Source organism: Chlamydotis macqueenii, chromosome 2, assembly GCF_036417535.1.
Source record: "Chlamydotis macqueenii isolate bChlMac1 chromosome 2, bChlMac1.mat, whole genome shotgun sequence".
Classification (NCBI taxonomy): Eukaryota; Metazoa; Chordata; class Aves; order Otidiformes; family Otididae; genus Chlamydotis; species Chlamydotis macqueenii.
Window position 1 is genome coordinate 93,929,774 of NC_141557.1, and position 27,590 is coordinate 93,957,363.

Here is a 27,590-nt window from a genome sequence, read left to right on the forward strand (position 1 = left end):
ACTATCCACTAGGCTTGCAGGTCAATACTAGAGAAGGCAAAGATTAGTGTAAATCAAATAAACAGAAATTTTGCTTTTGAGTGGTCACAGTGACAAAACTTTGCTGAGGAAGTCAGAAAGCATCAAGTCCCCATATCATGTTCCCTACATGAGAAATGCTGTTTTCTGATACAGGACAACAGTTCAAAGTGACTATCTATAAGTTAAAAGACCTATATTAGAAGATCTACATTGAAATGACATTTTATTTGCTAATGCAGCATGTTGGCCTGTAAATAAAAAAATCATGGCTTACAGCTAATAATACCTCTTTTGCGCTGACTCCAATAGCTGTTTAAAAAAAAAAACCAAACAAACAACAAAAAAAAACCCCACAAAACTTTCCAAAACAAGCTTCTTCTCTTATCTCAACCGCATGCCCAAAGTAATTTTTTTCCTATATATTAATCAGTCCAAGAAAATATCTCTTTCTACAATTTTTGTGTCTGATTAACATATCACATTTTTCATGTCAAAGCTACAGTTACCAAACATGTCATTCTTTTCAACAGGACTGATGTTATCATACCTCGTATTTCATCCTTTCTTTAAAGAAGTTTAAGCTGTTTTTTAAGGAGTGGGAAAGAAGTAGTTTGTAGACAGAAGAGAGTACAGATGCACAGCCTCGTGTTGAATATAACCATCTTGCCACTAACAGCGTTTTGCAAACAGGTCACTTTCCTCCTCTCCAAACTGAACATGGATCATGACTGAAGTAATTGCCAAAGTATACTTCTTAAAGACTTGGAAGAGCAGGCAGCATATTGTAGGTACCTGGATTGTGACTAATAACTTACAGCACAACTTACTTCGATAGCACAACTGAAGAGAGTTCCTAGAAAAGAACGGAACAGAGCTTAGATCTGCTACGTCAGATAGATGCTGCTAACAGTGGTGATTGCCATCCATTGCCAAGGGGGGAAGAGAAGGAGAACAAACACCTTAATCATGGCCACGAAAGCATTAATGCTACAGAAAAACTCCACTTTTAAAGAAAATGGCAATTCCACACTAATTTCAGTGATGCATTGTTAAAAAACCTGAAAAGTAGCCTGAGATTACAGATGACTGAGGCTTCCTTCTTGCGTGGGCACAGTAGAGTAGCTGATCAAGATCGTTAAATCTACCTGCCACTTGAAAACAGCATAAAAAGCGAAGATAAAAATAAAGAGCAAGAGAAACAAATTCGGAACATCACCACATAGCAGTATGCCAAGTCTGCACCGGTGAAGTTCCCACCTTAGAATAATGTTGTGTTTTCAATGAAATTCTACCTCATCTACACATTTAATGAATAAAATTGTGAAAAGTTTGAAAGTGCTAAGATCTCCAGCTGCCTGAGGTTCATTTGAAGTAATCAGATATAAAATAAAGCCATTAGTAGTGATGTCTTCACAAGTTTACCCATATGCAATATCAGAAGGTCTCCCAATATCAAAACCAAAACTGTGTATTTGCCCATCATCACTGTTAAAGATTTCTAATAGCACTCAGACAGTAGCTAAAACAGTTTTTATTGCTTTCCCAAACCTCAGAAGGAGGTAAGCAGTAGCCACCAAGATTGATGACAAAAGTCTTCTGCTGCAAATGGTACTAAGCTGGCAAACTCGCACAGGTTATTAAGTAATTTTTAATTATATACTAGATTTTGATCAGAATTCTCGATCCCATACTAGGCAAATCCAAATTAAAGTTTTGCACTGTTAACTAATACTTTCCATTGATGGTCATTACTCAATCTGCTTTTTAACACAACATGGACTGTATTCCATTCAAACTTGGGAAAAAAAAAAAGTTTCATTGTTGGCAGCAACAAAATGGAGTCCATATTTCTTGCAAGAAAACATTCCTGTTGGAGAAACATTCAGATCTCAGAAGAAAGTACATCTTGTAATTTGTGTTAACAAACAAAAAACAATCTTTGGAATTACCATGAATTTTCTGTCTGTAACCAGACTTTTCTTTCAGGCTTTAAAGCCCCAGACTTCATGGAACTGTTTTCCATATATTCATGCTTAATGCATTTTATAATCCATGTTCTGCCATAAGCTTTTCAAATAAAATGCCTCAAGCATGACAGAGGACTTGCTCTGCTATAAAGCTTAGGGTCCCCAAAGGAATTCATAACAAAGCACTGGAAATCATGCAGTTAACTACAGAATACTACAGAATACTATTGAAAAAGAGAAGATGAGAAAATAACTCTAACCACAGCAATTCTTCCTTAAAAAAAAAAAAAAAAAAAGGAACACAACAGCAATCAGAAAAATTAAAAGTTACCTAGCTTTAAGCTATAAAGACAGGTAAAAAAAAAATCTTGTAGACACTATAGTTGTACTCATTTTATCCTTCAGGACACAACAAGGAACAACACAAGCTCAGAAGATCCTAAAGTCTCACAAAGCTAGTTTGTTTGAAGGAATTACACAAAATTCTACCTCTCAAAGAGGTAGGAAAGAGCTTGAAAATGTGTTGCAAAAGTCTTGTAACTCAGAGCCAGAACCTAAACAACATGATGAAATTAAAACACCTCCTGATACTTTAATCATAATTGTTACATAGTCAGACTAGCAAAACTGAAAGTGATCATGTACAAAGTTTATTTGCTGTGTGAGGGGACTGGGGAAGAACTTCTCCAGAGAGTTTACAAATATGAGGCTTTTTAAGTCTTCAAGAAGAAAAAGCAAACAGATACTTTGAAAAGCCAACCTACAAACATCTGCACTTTGTAAACAACTACCATGGAAGAACAGTTTTCTTCTATTCTTTCCCCTCCATCTTGATCTCATCTTCCTCCTTGTTCATGACTACCTGGCAAATTTATATTTTGCGCTTACCAAAACACACTTCTTTCTTCCCCTTTTGGTTTGTTGCAGAGACTTCAAGATATGTAGGATCACATCAATTTGTTATCTTCTATCAACAAGATCAAACTGTTTGCCAGTACCTGCAGTGGCACTGACCACATGTAGCTTTTGCACAAGTCCTCCTCCTGAACGAAGAGAATAGGTAAACCAAAAAAAATAACAAAACAAAAACAAAACACCACCAAAAAAGAAGAGCAATGCTGCCACCCAAAATAGCTAGCCATTTTTCCAGTCCCTGCACACGCTTAGGTGTCTTCATTTTATAAGAAGAAAGCAATTCTGATGCACAGTGAAGGAGGACAAAAAAAAAAAAAAAAACAACAAAAAACCCAAAAGTAAACATACAACAGGACACATCCTAACTTGCAAACAATCCGTGCTTTCTGGTTTTTCATCAGCATTTAAACAGTGCATACTTTAGACCAGAGAAATCTAAACGTTTACATCTTTACATCCCTGTTAGGCAATGTTTTCATCAGCCTACAGGATTAAAATGTACCTAGAGACCACAGCCTACGAGACCACAAGGAAACCACTTTGAAAAGCATTCATCTAATATAGATGCTCCTGTGTCTTCCTTCCACCGCAAACGCAGTGGCGGCTATTTTTTAGTCAGTTCTTTCCTTTCAACAAATTAATTCAATTAAGCTCCCAAAGAGCCAAGGAGCAGCCGCTCGGTCAGCATGCAATGCAGCTTCAGCACCAAGCTTAGCCACAGGCTGTCGGCTGGCTGGACAGCCGGGTCCCTGGCAGCATGGAACACCTCCCTGGACCAGGGCAGGCAGAGCTTCCTTCCACCATCACATGGTGGGTGACAATACTAGGCCAACTTCTATGCAAACACATGCTAAACCTTCTGCCATGAAGCTACCGAAGTGATACACTTGTTTTCCTCAGTTGTGCCAGCTTTTAACTCACGGTGCTGGCAAAGAGGTAAGTCTGCCTATTCCCGTTGCTATAAATGATAAGAACCAGCGCAGGTGCTGTTCTGACAGCTGGTGTCCGACCTCAGATGAAGGGGAACATACTGGGAAGCTGGAAAGCTGAAGCCAGTGAAGGGGATACCCATCAGGAGGCCTAGGGAAGGTGGCCTGCATTGAGAGGGAGCAGGAGCTGTGCAAGCCATGACCAAGTTTGGGGGAGTCAAACGGAACAGGGTAGAGTGTGATTTGGGAAAGATGATTTGGTAAAGAGCTGCTTGCTCTTAAGTGGAGTACTCCTTTGGGTTTGTTTTGTTGTTTTGTTCTAGTTTTTTTGATGTTCTGTTGGGTTTGTTGGTTTGTTTTGGGTTTTTTTTTCGAAATATATATCTCCTACTGACACATAGTGCCTTCACAAGTAATCCAAGCCCACTTAGGTGTTTTTTGTTAATTTTTAACACAGTTATCCAACAAATAAGCATTTATAACAAAGCTTCCTGTTGCTATCGAAGTAATGCAAATCTCTTGAACCTCATATTTGTCAGCTTGTTAAAGCTGCCATGCACAGCCGGGCTCACACATTTTACAGAATTAAACAACCTCCTTGTTTGAGAATGGATCTCCTTATCCACTATATAGTAACTGCTGCTGGTTTTCAGAGTTTTGAACTTGGAGGCTGGTTTCATTTTTAAGTCTCAAATTACTTAGTACACAAGACAATGCCAGGTATTTTTAAACACACACACACATCAAATTTTGCCAAGTAGATCTGGCATTCCCCAATCCTTCCTATTTCAGCTTTTGTACTCCTGGCTGGCAGGTAGAATATTTATCTACTTCACTCAAAGCAATCTTAGCATGCTGTGGCAACCGATTACAGAGGAATGCAGGCACTGGGCCAGCGTTGCTGGTTTATACTGAAACAGAAGCAAAAAAAAAAAAAAAAAAAAAAAAGGGAGAGCTTAGCTTACCGTGCTGAGATCTGGTATCTCCCTCCTGGTTCCCCCACTGTGAGGCACTTTTTTTATGGCAGTGATAATGAGTAATGCCTCCCAATAGGCGAATTCCTCAAAATTTAATGGGGAAGGGCTGGGAGAGGCAAGGAGGGAGTTGACTGCAGCACCTTATCGGGTCAGAGCTATGATTGCAGTGCAGCCAGACTAAGAAACAGGACAGAAGTCCAGAGCTACTAACGTTTTCTTTCTTTAGTATTTCTTTCAAAACCCTGCAATACACCAGAAGTATATTTTAATGGAAAGGCATCAAAACAAGGACTACTTGAAAACACAATACTGTGTTTCTGGTTTTGCTTAAGACTAGCCAACTGACGAAAAGCAAGCGATACGGCAAATCAAGGGCAAAACAGCTCACTTCCCTGGAAAGAACTGATTGTCATGAGAGCTTTAAAAGGAGACATTTATTTGAAATCGATTCTTCAAACAATGTTGTCAAGCTTATTTTACATCAGTAACTGAATAAAGTAGATTAGCAACTTGATTTTAAAAGCTTTTAGCTAAATTTTTATATAGTTTTCTAATAATTAAGCTTATGCTGTGACCAGTAACAAAGGTAATGACCACTATTCCAGATTGGATACCCTATATTATACCTTTAAAAAAATACTCAGGTTAGTTTATTTAATCTTAATTGCTTTCCTAGTGCAAAATGTACCTTGTCATAAACAGGTAAGTGGTCTGCTTACCCACAAGAGCTTTCCCAACGTGACATCAATATTTACACATGCTGAATGCACTCAACCCCCACCTGATCTTTGGAATCAAAGTACAAATTCTGGCTTATGCCATACACACTTTCCTACTATTAATAAAACCTGGAATTTCACCTAGGCAAGTTTGTCCCTTGCAGAAATGGGGAGATGGGATTCAACTTCAGCACGTAACTGCCAAATCTAGCCAAAACTTCACTGAAATTGATATGCAAGTTATCTAACCTTCAGCCAGGGTAAATTCATGCAGTAGCTTACAGTCCCCACTTTTGAAGCAGTATGACAAGAACAGGAATCTTTCCAAAGTAAAGGCAATTTGCAAACCTAGACAGAATTAAGTGGCAGAACAGTTTTGCTGGGGACTGAGTGCAACGACAGGCTGGCTGCCTACCCCTGAGCCAGCAAATGCAAAGCAGCCAAAGAGAAACACAGCAGTATGTTTGAAAGGGAAATTTAAGAGAACTTCATAGCAGAGCTCTGGCTGGGAAGCAGTTCAAAACCTTGAGTAAAAATCAGAAAAGGTACATCTCCTGGTTTGATTCTTATTGCATTTATGAAGAAAGGTCTCCCTTTTCCATAAATTTCAAAAGCACTATATCAAATAATGTTCAAACGAAAAAATAAATCCGAACTGATACGGCTAATTGAATCAATGATTACTGCAGGCTCTGAAGAGTACAGGGGGGGTTGAAGCAGAATAAGTAGAAGACCAGATATGAAGACAAGTGCTGGATGAATAAAGGCATAGTGGGATGGGTTGGAACAAAGCAAACCATAACAACAGCATGAGAGCAATGCAAAGAGTAGAAGAAGAAATCAGGTAAGATAGCTGAGGGCAGTTATCTGGAGTCTTTAAAACAATGAATAAAGTTTGTTCCTAAGGAACTAGATTAGAGCCAGGCAAACAAAAAAATACCCCCCCCCCCAAAAAAAAAAAACCAACAACAACAAAAAACCAAACAAACAAAAAAAATATTTCGGATGGGTGATGTTCTCATTTGTATAAATTCCTACTAGCACCACTTTAAAAAAGTTTTTTTTTTATTTAAAATGGACCATCAATTACTGTGAAACACAAGATGGGCAACTGGGGTGGGTTTTTGTGTTAGAGTTGGGGGCAGGTGTTTGGTTGCTTTTTAAAAAAAAAAAAAGAAAAAATCCTTTGAAGTTTTGGCATCTTTTTTGTGGGCTTCCCTTCATTAATATTTGATAGTTATGATTTCATGCTGAGTCTGAAATGTTTCCTTGACAGCACTGCCTTTTAGTCCCAGTCAATCTCAAACAATGTTATCTGCACAGTTGGGCAAGGAGTTGGATGCATCTCATTCAACTATTTGGCATTCTCTTACTGCTGAATTTGTCATCTTTTTCTCCAACATTACTCAAATATGTAGTGTACAGACAGCTGACTAACAGAGACCACATATGCACATCATCATCTGTGTCAGACATGCACTATACACTTAAATATAGTCTTGTTTTCCAAACAGACAAAGGTTTGACCTGCTGAAGTATAAAATATTTTGCCAGCATTCACTTTCAACGCTTCCAGACCAACTCCTCAGCTCCCCCCTAATACCACCCCCAGAAACAGAAGGGAATGAAGACCTCAGAAAAACGAAGATGACAACTCTATCCAGCAGCATTATTACAGTCATTGTCATAGACCGTACTAATTACTTTCTTCCACCCCAAGCTTCCAATCATGTTTCAGGAAAAAACAGTTTATCAAATTATCTTCTTCATACCTCAAATAACTTCATGCTCAATGATCAATATTAAACTATTAAGGAAAAAAATGTCAATATTATAAAAAATGTACAAAATTAAACTAGCACATTGTAATATACTAAGCTTGTAAGAAAGAAATGTGTAGATACACGTGGACTATGTGCATTCTTACTTGAGTAGGTTGAATCAGAAATTGTACTGTAATTTGCTTCATAAGAAAAACAAATTTAATGCAATTGATTAATCAATCAAACATTTGGAAGGCAAAAAGAGCTGGATATCAAAACAGCTGAAGTAAAGTTAAGACCTTGTGAGGCTGTAGCATCTTTTCCTGAATTTATGAGTCCCACTACTAGCAAGTAAGTTTATCCCAGTTCCCTCTTCATCAACTCTACTCTTCCCCAAAAATTCAAAATGCGGGTTTCAGATGGCCACTTTCCTCTGGTTTCCAGCCATGCAAACCTCCAAAACTGGATCACAAACTAGGCTCTAAACCTCAGTTTGGAAGTGAGATCTGGCTCTCCTGGGCCCCCACCAGCCCATGAAGTGAGCAGCTCCAGAGCCCTGAACGCCGGCACACCCCTGCCCACGCTGCAGCAGCAGTCCGATGCCATCAAACCACGCCATGCTGCTGCCGCTAAAACCGAACACAGAGGTTCAAGCAATTCATTAACCACGCGGCCATGGATCCACGCCAAGACACGAGAAGCAGATTCACAAACAACGCCAAGGGATGGTGTTTCCAGAGCACCCGTGAGGTGTGCTAAGGCAGGAGGTTCATGGCCTCGTCATTGGTAACAAAACCCAGGAGAATCCTATGGGCTGCCTGCCTGGAGAAAATGGACTCATCGCCAGTAGCAGGCATTTAAAATCAACAACTTCTTTATTTTAGGGCTAGTCCATTTGAGGATACTTTCTCCCTTTCTTCCCCACACCGCCAAGGGAAGCTGTCACCTACATCATTATAGTTGTAATTGTGCAAACAATAGTTAATTATACATCTAGCTATCAGTACAGAAAGGTGACAGCACCCTAGTGCCCGAAGCAGCGCTATCTGTTTGAACATACCCTGTCATGCCTGCAATTATGCCAAGGAGTCAGGAAAAAATAAGAAACATCTACACTGAACATCTCTGCTCACAGGCAAACACAATGGAAACACCTGGTTCTCCACTTCAAGAACAGGTCCTAAAGTGGTTAGATGTCAGGGGGGAAAAAAGCTATGGTTGACATAAATGGAAAGAAAAATGAAGATATCAAACAATTAAAGAAATATCAACAGCAGCAACATAGGAGGTAAAAAAATACTAAGTTTTTACTTAAGAGAAATGCTGACCTTGTAATTGTTTTTTTCCCCTGCTGAAATGCTTTTGCTAGCTACGACAACTGCCATGGTTTCCCCTTAGTGGGAAAAAAAAAAAAGCCTGAGAGTAACAGCAAAATTTAGAGGTAAGAGTGGAGGAGTCATTATAAAACAGGCTTATAAAGTATATCCAAATATACATATTCATCTTTGATTGCAAAGTTAAGCATTTCAAACAGTATCCAAAAGTTGCTAAATAAACTCAACCCAAACCATAACTAAGCCAAGTAGTCCCTACATTTAATTTCACGTGCAAGTCAGTCACAGGTTAATACACAAGGTTTTGAATATTTAAGTATATTTTCCCATGAAGTAGCTTACAGGATTTTGTTATCTCCAGTAGGAGATCTTTAAGTTCCATTCTCAAAGTTAGGTCTAAATTTTTAGGTTTTCTGCTGCATTGTACCCTATTCATATGTTATATACACAGACACCACCATGCTAATGCAGATCTTAGGATTATTTCCTGAGTCAGTGCACAGCAGAATTTCCTTGGCAAAATTTGAAAGGCTAGTTTGCATGCTGTTACAGGGAATGTCAAAGAAGTACATTGACTTTTGAATAATTTCTATAACAAACTGCTGGGACAAAACCAAAGAGACTTGCTGCAGGAAGCCCAACCACGGCAACTGGTCATTTTGGGGGGGGCGGGGTGGGGGTTGGGGGAGAAAAAAAAGAAAAATTAAAAAACAAGATTTGTCTACCTCAAAGTGTCTTGAAACATATATCTCCACTATTTTAAAGTTTGTCTTACATGCTGAATTTGTTCTGCAACAAATATATCAATATGTATATTACATGTGTATATATATATATATATATACACACACACACACTCAGCCATAAAGTCTTCTTCATTCAGGCATTCATAATTTACATATAACCAATAATAAAGTAAAAAAAAAAAAAAAAAAGGTATTTGGTACTCCTAGTCAAACGCTTTCTGATTATATTTGAAAGTAGGTTTTTAAACACTACTCTAGCATCACGGTGTACATCAAGCAGAATCCTACAGGAAGCAACCTGATTGAGAGCTCATTCCTCATTTTAGACTCTGCTGTCATATAAATAAAAATAACTGAGTATCAGTATTATAGATGTTTCTCTAATATATAACGACAGTATCAGCTCCCTTAATAAGGGTATAATTATATGGCTGTAAAGTTCTGCACTGGTAGACTAACTTATTCCCCACATCATTTTCTGTAGGAAAAAAACCCTCTTATTTCAACAAAATTAATGTTATTTTCATTAAGCTGTCACCAATATTTTACAAAAACATGGCTATATATGACCTAGATCAGAGAATTATAGAAAAATCTAGGTTAGAAGGGATCTCTGGAGATCATCTCATCTAACTGTTCTTGAAAGCAGGGCTTTAAAGTAGATTTTTCCAAAGTCCCAGCAGGTCAAACCTTGAATATTTTCATCAAGGAAGACTCCACCACTTCTCTAGGCAACCTGTTCCAGAGTTTAATAGCTCTCAAGATAAAGATTTTTTTTTTCCCTTATATCCTGGCATCTAATTTAAAATAAATAAATTATAAAAAAAAAACACGAAAAAACCAAACACAAACAAACAAAACAACACAAAACCTCTCCAAATAAAAGAAGGAATAAATGAGTAGTTTAGTACACTAATAGTTTCATCCTCAAGTTTCAACACACTAACCTAATGTATCACACTGTCTGATAATACAGTCTAGTATGAAGTAAAGACTGAAACAATCCAACACTGGACAATGTCATGTCTTAACACCAGCAATGCAGCAGGAACCAACAGGCACTAGAAGTCAGTGTCTGCAGAACATTTATTCCAAGGAACTACAGTTTACAGTATATGTAACTGCTCAAGTTACTTATTTATTATTGAATAATTTGGTAATATATCAATGATCTCTTTTGGTGGCTACCTCTGGCACCATTCACTGTCCTATTGAGTCACATCGGTGTGTCAGGATGCCTCTGATCATGGTACCACTGCTCTCATCCCTTATGATCCTAGGCTGCCACCTCTCCAAGCCTGAGATCTTCCTCTCTTCTGCTCCCAGACCCCAAGCCTTCGAATCCCACAAATGCTTCTGTACTGCCAGTCCCCTCTCTTGACTTGCATAGTTATTAGAGATGTAGAGTGAGGCAACCTAAGTAGTGGTTGAACTCAAGTCAAACACCTGCTCACTCACTTACCCTGTGGGCAAAATAATACATACACTTGCTGAGCCTCACACTGGAGTAGGCATTAACCTTCTTATATAGTTCACAGCTTAATATCTTAATATCTCTCTCTCTCTACATATATATATATATATCTCTCTCTTTTATAAAGCACGTTGAAACCAACCAACAGAGTTGAACATTATTGGACTAGGGATGGACAACCAGGACGCTCTTTAGACAACAAAAGAGACTCAGGAGTTGAATGTTCATTTGATCCAGTGTTGTTTTAGGTCACCTAACAGCACATCAAAGTGAAAAAGTACCGAAGAAACAGAAACTTTTGTCTTGCTTACTGGTCACACATCAACTGCCAAAAAGGGATCTCAACGGATGGAAAGGAAGGAGACTAATAAAGCCAGACTTGTCACGCTGTCTGACCTTATCTGCTGGTGAGAGCCATATCCGCCGATCGCCTTGAAGCTGCCATCTAAACAAACCAGTAAAACAGGCTTTTTTTTATTACCCATGTTAAGAGTTCAACTTTGCCTCATAATGTACAGCAAATGGTTGTAAAGCCAGTTTTTCTCCTCACTGCCAGAAGGAAAAGCAAATGAGCTTCAATGAACAACGTAAGCCACCTCTAACCAAGAAAGGCCATCACACAATCCTGGGTACGTGCACCTGGCAGCTGAGGACCATTGACACGTGCAGGACTGATCCAGTGCTGCAACCAGCCACACAACCGAAGTGGCACCTACGGGAACACCTTCTTCAGAGCTTCTGTAACATTTGGCCTACCATCTAGTTTTGCAGAGAAAGTCATAGAGAGTTTGGCAAGAGAGTTTGCCAAGTCTGAGATGTGAGTTAATGCTTTCTGTTTACAAATGCTTGGGGGATGAGAGGCAGAGGGAAAAAAATACAGAGGACAAAAAAAAGCTACTTTTGCCTTTGGTAAGCGAGGTGACAAAAAAAGCTACTGTGTCGGGCACTTGGCAGACTAAGCAACGTGCAGATTTATTTTCTTCATACCAGCTTAATACAGCCTGTATTTGTCTTTGGCTGCTTGCTTTGACACCCGAAAGAGAAATTTTAAACCAGTTCTCTTATACAAGGAAAGATTTACTGCCTGGGTAATTAGAAAACACCAAACACAGATGACCTCAGTGCACACCACAATGCTACTCCAAGTCAGTCAAACATAGCACGCACTGGTTAACGAGTAACAGAGTTTGTAACTGATAATTACAGCAAAATCTCTTGTTCCTGAGAGTACCCTCTGACAGACCTAACTTCAGACCCCAGTACATCCAATTCTACAGGATCACTCGTTAAAAACTCAGTTCGATTCATTAATTAATCTCAGCAGATGCTATCTACCAAAAATCCTTTTAATAAAGAGTCAGAGTCCTCCACAATCCAAGGAAAACGGGTAAGACATTATGAGTAAGCTTGGTTTCCTATATAAAAAGTGCACAACTCCTCTACAATGCTTTTCCCCTCAGAGAATTTTTTGAAGAAACATTTCTTTATGAAACATGTTTTCAGAAATCAAGAATTCAATACAAGTAACAGCAAGTTATTCTAGTGATGAATTACCTTTATTACTAGGTCTATTCTGAATACACCCAGCTTCATATTCCACTGAATCATGTTGTTTGATTACCACAAAACCTTCAGTTGCTCACAAGCCAGACATCTGTTTAGAAACCAAGTGCAGTTAGATAAGTGACACTTTTACTGTAAAACCAAATGTACCGCTATCTCAGGATCTGAAAGCCAACATACTCAACTCAATATAAATTAACATGTAATAAACAGGGTTTACTAATTTACCACAGATTTTAAACAACTCTGTAATTGTGTCCTTCTGTTCATATCGGTAAGGAGAAATAACTGATTTTGCATTACAGAACAGAGAGTTAAGCGTAGTATTTCCATCACATGAAAATGTAAGAATTTCACAACTAGAAAGAAAATTAAAAAATAAAATAAAATAAAATCCCCCAATGAAAGAGGCAGGAATGTGTGTCAGTGGCCAGGCCACAGTGCAAACCTGGAGCAGGGTTGCAATTTGGCTCTAGAGTCAGGTAAGAAAACAAGTTTTCCTTGGAAAGAGGCAACAAATGTCTTCCTAGAACGCTCAGTGAAACACTTGGATAGAAAAGAAAAAACAGTGAGTCTCCCACCTGTACTGAAGAATTAGAAATTGTGTAAATTCACCTTTATGTTATGTGATACACTGATAAGGAACTAAATCTCTAAGGAAACGGGGGAAAAAAAAGTATTCAAAGCACTGTATTTGTGCTTGAGCATTTACCAAATCTGTGAAGCTTGTATCAAAAGGATACCATCACAACACAGAGCCCTCCCTTACTATTAAGGACACAGGTAGTTTCACTACAAGATGTCAAAGGTCCGATATGGAATGCAACTAGATATTTGTAAACAGCCAGTTTTTGGGGGCATGGGGTCACTGTGGTAGTAAATTATTGTATAATAAAGTTCCAGAAAAGCACATGCTATTAATGAAAGTTGCCTGCTGCCATTACACTTGCAGATAGGGTTTTGTTTCACAGTTTGAAGAATGATAATGTTGCAAGCCTATGTATTCAGCTATACCAAAAGTATGATGCTCCCTTGTTCATTCTGGGGAGATACTACCTGACAAACACGGTGCAGTGCCCAGAAGCAGAATCCTGTTAGCCAGTTAAGCGCTTCTTAACTGAATGGTAACAGCACGCTCACGGGCTCTATCAGGTAGGTGTGCCTTCAGTCAAAGCTACCAAATACCAGGACAAAATGAATGAAAAGTTTAAATATTTATCTGAAAAAAATAATAAAGACATATCTGCTCAGAAAAGGCATAAGACAAAAGAAAACACAATCTTTTCTGTTATTAAACACTGAATCACTTCCTAGTTATCAAAAAACCCTATGTTCCTCATAATCTTGGAGACTTTACCAGCTCCCAGGTGCCAAACCACTAGCTTCCTTCAGATAGATATCTTTTTCCAGGTGTGCATTTTCAATACGAATAGGAAACATACGTAAGCAAAGCTGGAGAACAAACTCAAAATTCACTGAATTTAATGAACGGAAAGCTACAATTAAGACAGCCACTTTACTACAAGAGTATTGCTGGAGAGTTCTGAAATCTGTCAGGGATTTTTGGTCTCTTGCCACATCAGTAGTGTGCCCTGACTGGCGCGGTCCTACAGACTTTCCCTCAGCTTACTAAATATTCTGCCAACTACTTCAAAGAATAACTGTATTGCTGAAGTCAAACAAATCTGAAAGCAAGAAGAATCAGTTGCTGAAAGTTGGGGGTTTTTTTTTGTTTTAATAGAAAAAACCTCCACCATGGATGCAAATACAACCCCTCCACACACTTGTGTACAGTCTTATTAAAAGCTACTGTGAATTTAACACACATAGAGTACAGTATCACAAGTATTTTCACAGATGAAGAGTCACCCAATATTTACAAACCTGAATTTTCTCAGTGACATCTCAAATTGCTTATGACTTTTGTAGTAAAATGGAAAGTACTGATTCCCCCCTCCCAATTGTTCCCCACAATTATAAATTGTAAAAATATTTGTAATTAAATCACTGGCTTTCAACATTTAACAAACAGCCATCAAATGCTGCATACCTCAATGAGCAGTCTAAGTTGTGTTGTCCTACTATTACTTTTTAAAAAATATATTTTATTAAATACATGGAGAATTTAAGTTTTTAACTATGTATTCAAACTCACACGATTAAATTCTTAGTAACTTTTTCAGAAGTCACACAAAACAGATTATATTTACACAAACAGGAAATAGGTTTATGATCCTTAATACAATAGGATCTTTCTGTAAAAAGATTCCCAAAAGACATGAACTCTTTACAAAATAATCCTGAATAGAATAGCATAGAAAATTATTTTGAGAATGGCTTATGCTCTACCCAAACTGAAGTTCACCAATGAGTTTCCGTCAAGTAAAAACTGTCACTGTTTTTACCAGGCATCTGAGAAAGCCATGTTGAAGGTGGTAATGGGCAGAACAGAGAACGAAATTGTAACTGGGTTTATTGTATCACTCAAGTTAACAGAAGGACATTTCTAATAAATAATTGCATTGATTCATGAATGAACTGAGAAAAATCAAGATTTAAAACTGAGTTAGCCATATGCAAAGGTGAAATATCTTAATCAAAAAACAGTAGCCTAAAGAGTGTCATGTGAAAGAGCAAACTATCTGAGTTAAAGAATTTTAACTCCTTAAAACATTCTGATACTTAACAAAATCCATTGACACACTGGACCCAAAAATAAGAAGCCAGAAACATGATAAAAGTTTGAACTACACCATAATTACAGAGTTAATCCACACTCTAGGCCAGAATGTTAGTCAAAGTTTTTTAACAAGTTTCCAAGGTGCTTTAATAAATCTTTGCTGATATATATATATATATATGACTAGAAGTATGTGCAAAAACTAGAAATTGTCCCATCCTATAACAACCACTTGAAATTGAAAGCCAATTAGGACAATGTGCTCACTAGGTTGCTCAAAGACACCTTTCTGTCCTATAGTAAACATGGACAAACACATTCTGAAATAATAACATGAAGATAAGGCAAGCTGTACTCTAGCATGTGCTAGCTGATCTTCTTGACCAAAGTACAAACTGCTTTCTCTACAGACCAGAGATTTTTAACGTGTCATTTAGAATATTAGCCACGCTTCGAAAAGCTACCCTCATCCAGACAAACCACTAGCATTGAAGCAATCACAGCAATCAAAAAATCCTTGCACGTGCTACAGGTACACATGCACGTTTGCCTACAACCAAAAGCTGTGCCTCTACCTGTACCACTACAGTTCAAGAAGTGCAGTCCTTCCCCATCAATGTAAGAATAAGAAAAAAAAACCGAGAAAATTGCCTAAATTATGAAAACCATTTTATACGGATACAGACATAGAAATAGAAGCCAACTGCACATACATCCAAAACTCGAGATAAAAATACTAAACTTTACAAGAAATCACCAAAACTCAAAGAAAGAGCAGAGATCAGACCTCTGCGTACTCAAGGCCAGTCTCTGGGAGATGCCCCATGTTGAACAACAGGATCCACATCCACACAACTGTAGGCAAAACAACACAAGAACACCACTACCACAGCCCACGCACAGGGCCCAGCTTTGATTCACGAAGTGCGTCACGCCGCAGCGCGTAACTGTATCACATAACTCGCCAGGGAAACAGGCGTGGTTACTCATCACAGTTTGGCGCTATGAACCGCTTCCTTTCCATAACACTACACACAACAGATCAGAATCTGTCTGGGGGCGAGGGAGTGCACAGCGGGAAATCAATGATCAAGATGTCAAATCATAACTACTTTGGTAATTTAAAGTGCAAACAAAACAGCGTTTGACTTAATACTGAAATACTTCACTGTTGATTTCAGTTGCTTACAACTGCTCCTTTTACAAAGTTATTTTTTAAAGTCTTCTTTGAGTTAAAAAAATAAATCTCATTAATAGTGTCAATAATAAATGACTTTAAAAGAAAAGGACCTTTTTGTTTCCTGATATACAAAAAATAAAAAAGAAACTTTACTTTGTGCACAGGTTATGTTTTACTTGATATTTAAAACATAACACCGAGGCATCCAGCCTTGGTTAATACTACTGGCATCTGTCAAAATCACTAAAGCTGCTATCAAACCATTGAAACTGCATTTGCCAGCTACAAAGGTTGAAGCATTTTATGATTCCACATCAATTTTACCATTTCTTCTCTTTCAGAAAAGAAAAAAATAATAACGAAGCACACTTCAGTATTTGTCTACCTTACCATTTCAGAAATGAAACATTTTAGCTTGTTTGAAAGGTTATGTGAACTTAAAGGAAGAGTACGTAATTAGTTTCATATTACACTACAATAGAAGAGCAAAGTAGAGGCAGAATCACTTTCCATACATCCAGTTTTCTTCTTCTTGCAGACAATTTAAAAATATATTGATTTTGTTTCCACCTCAAACTATTAAAAAATTTTGAATCCCTTGTCCAACTTTATCGTACACTCCAATAACACACATGTACAGGTTTGAATTAAGGACTGACTTTTGCTCCCATTTTTCATGAATTTCTATAAGCAACATCACTAAATCTTAGTGGGGAAGTTCTAAAAAGAAAAACAAGAGACAATAGAATGGTTTGGGTTGGGACATCTCCAACCAGATCAGGTTGCTCAGAGCCCCATCCAACCTGGCCTTGAACGTTTCCAGGGATGGGACATCCACCACCTCTCTGGGCAACCTGTTCCAGTGTCCCACCACCCTCACTGTAAAAAAAATTCTTCCTAATATCTAGTCTAAATCTATCTCCTTCTATTTTAAAACCATTACCCCCTGGCCTATCACAACAGGCTCTGCTAAAAAGTTTCTCACCAGATCCCTATGACTGCTAAGTTACTACCTTAATACTGAATAGTATTCATTAAGAATAATTATCTAACCAACTTCAGAGCACACAGGCCACTAGGTCAAATTTGGAAGACAAAAGCTGGTTGTTGATAAATATGACAGAAAGTAGGTGGCCATGACAAGGATTACTCTATTACCTCTTGAAACATTCTGAATCGGTCAACACAAGCAAGCATGCAACATACTACTTTGGCTGTATTTCTACTCTGCGATGCAAGGAAAAGTATCAGTTTCATTTTTGGCACAGCAACACTTTTCAAAAAGCCCCAAATTCCTTCTGCTAGAAAAGAGATTATGACCACTTAGCTTCAAGAGCTCCTCTAAAGCTCAGATTCTGAAAAAGTTTCCTCAGCAGGGCTTTTAGTTGTGCTTCAGAGCGTGCGACATCCTCTCTCTTGTCAACATACATTGCCATAAGTGCTGAGAGAGTTGGGATTGTTTAGTCTGAAGAAGAGGAGGCTCAGGGGAGACCTCATTGCACTCTATAGCTTCCTGAAGGCAGGTTGTGATGAACAGGGGTTTGGCCTCTTCTTCCAGGCAACAAGCAGGACCCGAGGAAATGGCCACAAGTTGTACCAGAGGAGGTTTAGATTGGACTTGAGGAAAAACTTTTTCTCTCAAAGAGTGGTAAGGCACTGGAACGGCCTGCCCAGGGAGGTGGTGGAGTCGCCGTCCCTGGCAGTGTTCAAGAGGCGGCTTGATGAGAAGCTACAGGATATGGTTTAGTAGCTGTGGCAGCAATGGTAGTGGGAAGACGGTTGGACTAGATGATCTTATAGGTCCCATCCAACCATGTGATTCTATGATTCTATGATTCTATGATTCTGGCTGATACAGACACTTCCACGTAGCCTGGACTAAGTTCCCTAAACCACGTCTTTCCTGGTGGGCTTAAGATACAACCGCAGTTCAGAATTACCTGTTGATTGATTTGGGTATTCCTACTCAGATGAGAGCTGTCCCATGTTCTAGCCCAAGATATCCAATGCTCCCATCAGGGGCTGACACGTCAAAGATACAGATTCTCACCATAAGCCAGACACCTGCAAGTTGAATGCACTAGTGCTCATCAATGTTATGCCAAATCCTCTTTGTTGACTGACCTCATGCATTTAAGGGGCTTATAAGAAAGATGGGGAGAAACTCTTTAGCAGGGCCTGTTGTGATAGGACAAGGGGTAATGGTTTTAAAATAGAGAGAGGTAAATTCAAGCTAGATATAAGGAAAAGATTTTTTACAATGAGGGTGGTGGAACACTGGAGCAGGTTGCCCAGAGAGGTGGTGGATGCCCCATCCCTGGAAACATTCAAGGCCAGATTGGACAGGGCTCTGAGCAACCTGATCTAGTTGAAGATGCCCCTGCTCCTTGCAGGGGCGTTGGACTAGATGGCCTTTAAAGGTCCCTTCCAACCCAAACCATTCTATGATTTAACACTGTGGAACAAAATACACATTGCACTGCTATATCCAAGTAGCCAGAAGATAAGAGAAACCAATACTACAAACTAACCCCAACTACTACAAGGAGGAACTTAAATAAATTATTTTTACTCAGTATACTCAAAGCTGCAGTTTTGGGAAAAGAACTGAAAAATGTTGTTCTCTTGCTTTTCCACTCTAGTGCAAATTTCTCAGTAGATGACCACATGCCGTTGCCTCTGACAGCAATCAGTTGTCAACTTCACAGTTATAAAGCTTATGGAATTGTTTCTCATTCAAAGAAACATGCCACAAGGTTCCCACAAAACTTAACAATGCTGATTTACCATATTTAAAATAACATGGTTGGTAACAACGGTCCTCATTGCTATTAAGCTTCAGTTTACTTTTAACTGTTTGACTTGTAATGAACAAATAGCCCTATAGATAGATGCCAGCATGACAAACATTATTTGTGAACACACAAAGTGAGAAAACAGAAGAACTGCTCACTGTACCTGCACTTAGTCCACCTTGTAGAATTTAACATTAATGGTTTCTGTACACACGACTTTTAGTGTTGTGCCCATGTAACACTACTCTTTTAGTGTCTACATAAAGCTATTATTTACCTATCAGTACAAAAAGTAGGTCACAGCCTAGAAATCATGGAATAATTTAGGTTGGAAAAGACCCTTAAGATGATAGACTCCAACTGTTAACCTAACACTGCCAAGTCCACCCCTAAACCATGTCCCTAAGCACTACAGGTCCACCCTTTTTAAATACCTGGTGACTCAATCACTTCCCTGTGCAGCCTGCTCCAGTGCTAGATAACCCTTTCAGTGAAGAAATTTTTCCTAATATCCAATCTAAACGTCCTCTGGCACAACTTGAGGCCGTTTCCTCTCATCCTATCACTTGTTACTCAGGAAAAGAGACGGACACCCACCTCGCTACAACCTCCTTTCAGATAGTTGCAGAGAGCGATCTCTCCTGAGACAACTGTCTGGACAACTGTATCTATTATAATACTGGCTATTAAAAACCCCCCACCCAAGATCTTTAGAAATTAGTTGCTATTTTAGACCACTGGAGTGGATGAAAACAAGATTTATCATGTGACAAGTCATGAACATATGCAAGAAGGTGATGTTACTATCACACTAGCTTTTTCATTATCATCTTCTGCATTAAGCATAATACACCAATAACACAAATTGATAAATCAAAAAGCAATTATGGCACTTTCTGGTTACGCTATTAAATTAAAAAGTTCACTTAAATATAATCCTATTACAGTCTTAGTTTTTACTAAAAGCACTTCGGTGATGTAGGGGTAACAAGTCAAGTAGTGTACAGTACAGCATATCACTGTGATATTACCCAAAATTTCTGTCCTGAAATCACAAACTAACTGTCCCAGTCTTAGAACATGCAAAAAAGGTGATAATGGATGCATAAGAAACACTTCTTAAATCACAGAGAGAGAGACAAGCTTTAAAGAGTTTTTCCAGAAATCTACTGCCAGCAATATCAGTGTTTAATGAAACAAAATCAATCTTATCAACACAAGTTGGTTCTTCAAATGAGCTGTTTTGTTAAGTGTACTTAAAAGTATGTGGACTATTACATTTTTTCTTATTAACTAAAAAAAACAAAGATGTATCACCAACCCATCATGACATTTTTGCCACAAGACACTGCCAGAGAATGTTAGCGTCAGAAAAATTTAGTATTCGTATTTCATTAGCAAGTTTTTCCAGATATGGTAATTAAGCAGACTTTTCTTTCCCACATTCCTGTTTGTTAACGGTTTCCTTTACAATTAAGACTGCCCAGGTAGTAGGGACAATTTGTTTCTTCTAACGGATTAGTTTCAGAAATTTTTTTTTAAAAAAAAAAGTGAAAGTGCAACTCCCCTCTGAAGCCAAGTAAGTATTGTTCACTTTTCGTAAGTATTTTTTTCTGTGCAATACTGTACAAAATTAGTACTTCAGTAATACAGATATTTCTATCAAAAAGATAGTTTGAGATGATCATAGTAGCAGTACCAGTATTTAATATTATCAAAGCAGTAATTTGTTCCAATTTCTATTACACAGGTATTAGAGCAGGAGCAATTTGTATGACAAGCTGTACAGCCACAAGGGAAGCAGCCATCCTAGCAGGGAAAATGAAAAAAAACCTCCATATACTCGAGAGAGAGAGAGGGGAAAGCAAGGAGCAACAGAAGGAGAGGCTGACTAAGTGCTTCAGATAATCTCAGTAAAGAGAGGAAACGAGAAATGCCGTAAGATTAATGGGAATTTTATATTAAAAGAAATATCATGTTTTACTGTTGTTGCATCTGTTTCACAGCGCCGATAAGGTAACTAGTTTTCACACTTCGTACATATTTAAGTGTTAGATAGACGCTAGATAAATTACAGACACGGATATATTATCTATCGGGGATTATTCTGTCTCCACCCTAGAAGTCTGCACCCAAAACGTCGGAAGTAACTTCTCGGAGACGCAGCAGGCAGCCTGTGAGGTGAGGCACCTCCTGACCCAGCCCCGCAAACTACTTACCCCAGGGCTCTGAGTTCGGGTCCCTCGGCAGACCCGTGCCGAGCAGCCGTCGGTCCGTGCGGGCAGGAGCACGGCGGCGCTCCTCTCCCGAACCCGCCTGAGGCACTCGGTGCTCGGGCGGGCTCGGGAAAATAAAAAAACAACTCTCATGCGAGACGCTCCGCCAGCGATTTGGGGTAAGAAAAGGTCGGAGGAGGGAAGAACCCAAACCAACCCTGGGAGAAGTCAGCAAAGCCAAGCGCAGGAGCGAGCGGGGACGGGACCATCCCCCGTTCCCCACGCCCTCGGGGGACCCGACGGTGCCCACTTGCCGGGGCGCACCGCCCTCACACTCTCCTCAAAACTCCAGGCGAGGAGGCGAATGGAAAACGGAGGGACCCCGCGAAGCAGAGCGGAGCGGCGCCGCGCCCCGGGTCGCCCGGAGCCGCCGCTCCCCTCCGGCACGGCACGGCACGGCACAGCACGGCACGGCTGACAGCCAGCACGGCACCGCCGCTCACCTTCCCGCCCGCTTCCCCGCCTTTCCCCCGCCCCAGCCCCGCCAGCCGCCGGGAGCAGCCCTCGCCCCCGCCCTCCCGCGGGGCTAGCGGCCAGCCCGGCACCGGCGTGGGGCCAACCGCCCGCCCGGGCACTCCGCCGGCCGACCGAAGAGGAGGAGGGAGGCGGCCCCGGCAGCACCCCCGCCTCTCGGCGGCGCCCCACCGGCGCCAACTTTCCCCGCAGCCCGGCTTCCGCGCCCCGCCCGGTACCTGCCCCGCCGCTGCCGCCGCCCCGCTCCCCCAGGGGGCGCAGAAGGCCGTTACGGCCGCCGCCACCGCGCAAACCGAGACGAGCAGGTGCGGAGCGTAAGACCACGGCGCTGGAGCCGACCCCCCTCCCGCCGCCGCCGGCTCCTGTGCCTGGGCTGGGCGGGGCGGGGCGGGGCCGGGAGGGGAGGAGAGGAGAGGGGCGGTGAGGAGTGCGCCCGCCTGCCCGCGCACGCCCCCTAGCGGAGCCACTGTTCGGGCCCGTTTCCCCACCCTCAGCCCCGCAAATCCCCGCTTCGGCTCCACTCGGATCCCTTCGGCACTTTCCGCCGCTTCCGGAAGGGGGAATGGGAGAGGCGGGGCGGGGGTCAAGGGCAGCGGAGTCACCCCGGGGGCGGCGGGGGGAGTTGATCCGTCACCCCCTCTTCGCCGCCCCGCGGCGGGGGTGCATGCGCTCTGGAGGGGGCTGCCTGGTGGGCACCTGTCCGCGCGCGGCAGCGGGACTGCCCGGGCGGCGGCCATGGCGGCACCGGCACCTTCCTGGTCCCTGCCCCAGCGACAGGGGAGGGGAGGGTCCGCTCCCGGAGCTGCCCCGCCTGCGGCGTGCGGGCGGTACCTCCTGGCTGCGGGGCAGCTGGCGCACCGAGTGCGCTGCTTTACAGGTTCGCACGGGAGTGGCGAGGCCTGCCTCGGCCGCTTGAGGCCCGGCCCCGCGGACGGACCGTGCGAGGAAGCGAGGAGCCTGGTGCCGACCTGTGTCATCGCCTGGGTTAGGAACGAGGCAAGTGCAGAGACACGCGAAGTGCCATCAAAGAAAGCGGGTTCGTAGCACGTCCCGCCCGCTCGCCTCTCCTGACGGGAGGTGGATGCGTCCGGCTGCTGGCGAGCCCAGGGGCTGAGGTCCCCAGAAGGCGTGGGGAGCCTCCTGCTTTCCTCTTGCTGCCCTGCTTCTTACAGGACACGCAGCAGCACCATGTAGAGGGATTAGGTCAGGTCTTGCAAGCAGTGTAACTGTGTCAGAGCAACTCTACACCCGTGCTAATTAACTGGGCCTTTCAGCAGAGCTAATTAACTGAAGCAGAATACCTCAATGGCCCAGCAATCCGGGGGTATTTTTTCTTCAGTGGCAAAGCTAGTTAAAGAAATTTCCAGATGCGTGTTCCTGCCCTTGTGGCACAGTTGTGCTAATGCAACTGTGAGATGAGATCAATGAAACAGTCCAGGTTAAAAGCACACACAAAAACTCTCCAAAAATATGTGAAACTCGGATGTTATTTTCCTGATTTGTTTTGAACTCTTATCTTCAGACAAAGTTAACATAATTGTGTTAACACAAGTGCAGGGGTGGGAGCACGGAGAGAGTGAATTGCTGTGCCAGAAGCTCAGTGCAAGACACAGAGATCAAGAGAAAACCAGAGTCTTGCCAGAGAAAAGCATATCACACTGTTCCTTAACATGGCTATATTGTTTCAAATTCCAAAATTGCCCTTTACAAAACTTAATTTAGGGAACTCTATGCTGCATTGCACAGTATAAATATTCTTGCAGTGGAGATGGGGCTCTCCAAAATGCAACTTGGCTGTTGCAGACTGCCTGCCTTGTACTGCTCATCCACTCCACCATTCCTTGGTACGCTGCTTTGCTGGCTGGTTTGGGTGAAGTAACTTGCAGGTAGCAACTCCAGATGCAGTGAAGGCAGGAGAATAGGAGCTAGTTTGTGCATGTCTGCACAGTACTGCCTATCTAAATTTGAGTACTGGGAGGAGCATAGCTGTATCACATGTTTTCCCACCAGGGAGAATGCACACTGCTGCTCAGCATGGCTGATTCACAGGGTTTTTCAGATTTCCTGCAGGTTCCTCTGGACAGTTCTGTCTTATGCTCATAAACATGCTTATTAGTACCTACCCTGAAGACCGATCTAGCCAAAAGACTTGACTGAAGAAGCCATCTAATAATCTAATCCCTCTTCATTTATAAAAGGTGCGTAAACTTAATCTTCCACACATTTAAATCCTAATGAAATATTCAAAGTCAACAGGGTTCATTCTAGTTAACTGGTTCTGACAGTCAAAGTGGGAATAAGTTCATTTGTTAACTCTGTAACATTCCTCCAGCGTGTGAGAATATTTAACTCTGGAATGATAGTTTGTAAAAAAGCACTGGCATTGCCATCCCAGATCAGCCAGTCAGTGTGTCTCTGGCAGAACCTCTCCTTCTTAATGTGTGAGGATTAGACCCCTCTTAACACTTTGTGTGCCATGGAAGGACATTAAAACCTCCTTTAATGTGATACTCTGTATTTTTCTAACAGTAGAAGTACTTTGTAAGCAGTAGTCATCACTGCTTCCTTGAGAGGGAATGCCGTAAAAAGTACTACACAACAGATACATGAAGTTAACACGTGGCCAAGCTGCTGCTCCCCATGTTAAAGGTTACTGCATCTTGCCCTCCACATGGTCCCGTGTAAATCTATGGGAACATTACTTTAGTGACATGGTAGCCAATACATTCCAATCAATCGTAGACAGAGCCTGATGACTTTTAGAGGTGAAATATGAGTGTATTAGGCATTTGATTTAGTTGTGCAATTCCTGAGTTTCCAGTAGGACCAAAGCTGTGCAGCTCGACAACTCTTTCATTACAACACCAGAAATTATACTGTTGGACCTTGAAGGAAATACGTAATCCCAGTCTTTCCAGGTGTTAAAACTGGTACCTTGTTGTATCAAGTACTGTCAGTCATACCAGCGAAGAAGAATATCCCCTGCTCTGTCAACTGGGAGTTGCAGATCTAATGGGAACAAACAACTTTCTATCACACACAATTACTTACAGCTCTGAAATTCTGTTTTTGGAAAGCATTTCCCCACATTCCTTGGTTGTATGGAAAGGCAGAGAATCCTATACTGATCAAGAGCAGGGAAAAGAAGAAGGAATGTAACAGCTGTGACTGCCACACACAGGATACCGTAGGAGCGCTAGTGAATTTCTCCCACAAAGAGATGATCTCTCCTACCAAATGTGATAACAACTAATAACAAAATAGCTATGTTTCAAAACCGTTCCTACACATCACCTATTTGTTAAAAAGGTAGATAAAAATGAATTCATTACCTGTAAGTCATTTTCCTATCACACTATCAAAAATGTGAACAAAATACTAATTCCATGAGAACAACAGCCTGAAATTAAAAATAAAAAACACCACTTGCCTTCAGAAAACAAACAGGATAAAGGTTGTCTCTGTTAATTTCACCTTTTGTGGCAGAGGCATTATTATTTTCTGTAATTACATAAACACACTATTTTTTGTAGGATTGTCTCCCATTCACTGCATGTTTCGACAGCTGCCTTCACGGCACATGTTAACACCTACAAACTGGATGGCTGCTGTCATCCTATTGAACATCCAGCTGAAGGCATCTAGGACAGTTTTTCAGCTCTCAGTTCTTGCGTGTGTTTAGTTACATCTCTGAGCACTTTTAATAAAAAAAAAATCACAACCTGAACCTCTGTTTGGTTTACTCAGAAAAGGAAAGTGCTCAGTTACTGACCAGAGGGAAGAAGTCCTGCTGGAGGGACTTCCTCAGCATCACCCAGAAGTGCTGTCACAGTAGCAAACACCTCTGATAGCAATTTCTGCAGCTACCTAGACAGGGATTAGGTACTACTTGAAACTAGCTAAGCAAAAAAATTGTGGGTAATGTTACTTTTAATATAGTTGAGTTCTCCAGTTAGATTAACTTGTAACGATACGAGGAAAAATTTAGCACTGTAAAAACCACTCCGTACAAGACAAGGCTGCTTATTTGAGCAGCATAACTGGCTTATGCTACCCCTTAGCGAGTTCATGAAACCACAGTCTGATTTCACAGCTTAGACTGGCTTTCTTTTCTCAGCTTTAGTAACCAAGGAAGGATTAGCAGGAAAAAAGTCCTCAGTGCTGCTGGGCTGTGACTTAGCTGGAGGAGTGTTTTAAAACAGCATTTTACACCTCTCTTAAAACAGCACAGAGCGTGTTTTAAGAGATGTGTAAAATGATTCTGTTACACTTAGTATCCAGTTTTGGACAACCTAGAGGAAAGCAAACAAGTTAAAGATTTGGACAGGCTAGGGATGGGCACAAGACAACTGTCTTGAGTCATGTACAACATCCTCTGTGGCTGGGATAAAATGCAAACAGCTTAATTCAAAGCAAAGATTAAAATTACATGTTAGAACAAATCTTCCTAGATTTAAACCAAGCTACAGAGGCAAATGGCAGAACCTCTTTCACTGCATGACTTCAGTGCAGCTTAAGGAAAAATCCTGTATCTAGGAATTGATCCCTTATTAGAGAGCAATAAAGAAAAAAGACTTCTTGAGGTGTCTATCAACCCATGTCTGTGATCTGTATGACCTATGGAGGGAAAATGCTTTAGGCTTGTGTTGTCAAGACCAGCAAGCCTCTACTGAGCGTGTGTGCATATGTATATATTCATACACACAGATTTTCAGAAGTTAATTGGCCAAATTTAAGAGTATTTCCATCAGGTCATCAAAAGACTCCTTGCTGTTAGAATCACGGACATGATAAAGCTTCTAAATAGAGAGTTGCAAAGAGGGGGTTTGTGTGTTGCTTTTAGTTAGCAATTCTTTATCCTAACTCTTCTTGAAATGGCTAAATTATGCTTAAACTCAGTTCAGCCTGAGGCAGAAGCTTATGATGGGAAACTTCATCCCAAATAATTAACTTCTGGCACAGTTGTAACTGAAACTGGATCTTTATAAGGAAAATGCTTGGCAAGCTGAGCTGTAGACGTTGTAGTCACTGCCTTCTAGATAGATCCACATATGTGTGTGCAGAGTAAGTTTTACTCCGCTTCTAGAGACACTAAAATTCTAACAGCCGTCCTTATCTCAAGTTCATGAGCTATATTTTGAAGTCTTAGTCTTTTAAAAACATAAACCAGCAGTGAACTTTCCAAAAATCCCTCGGTGGCTTAAGTTATGTTCACAGCATCACAAAGCGCTGGTTTAAGTGAACATAGACTGGGAGTATACACATCAGCAGCAAATGTTGCTCGGCAGTTAGATAGTAACTTGTCTGGCCAAAGTAATTTCTGTGCTTGCACAGTCTTCATGGACGTTCTCCTCTTCCCACACTTCGGCTGAGATTGTCAAAAGTGCCTACATTTACTTACAGGCACGTATGAAGCAAGTCATGTTATGCACTGATTCGTGAAACACACGTCGTGAAATATCGGTTAAACAGAGTGGAAGGGTGCATGAACAAATTGACACTGGGAGTGTACCTGCAATGTTACACTTAGTCCTAAACAGTGAAAGACTGTGAAAACGTGTTTCTAAGGGAAACAGTGAAAGCACAATCAACACAACCATTTAAATGTAGGCAGAACATTGTAGATTAAATGTGTTGCTGGGAAATGAGTCTCTGTGTGTACATACAGAAAATGAAGTAATCACTTTTATCTCTACTTTGATTATCTGATCAGTAGTATGGTGAATATGTATTAACAGGAATATTGGTTTTTCTGTTGCGACAAGCATACATCTCAA

General features: G+C 40.9%; 1 protein-coding gene across 1 annotated transcript in view; it reads right to left on the bottom strand.

Moving 5' to 3' along the window:
• Positions 1-22,136, bottom strand: part of PTPN3 (protein tyrosine phosphatase non-receptor type 3) — a 126,692-nt gene extending 104,556 nt beyond the window's left edge. The window contains exon 1 of the mRNA XM_086740444.1: positions 22,032-22,136. The gene's annotated coding sequence lies outside the window, so the exon portion shown is untranslated. The remainder of the gene's footprint in view (positions 1-22,031) is intronic.
• Between the last annotated feature and the right edge of the window lie 5,454 nt (positions 22,137-27,590).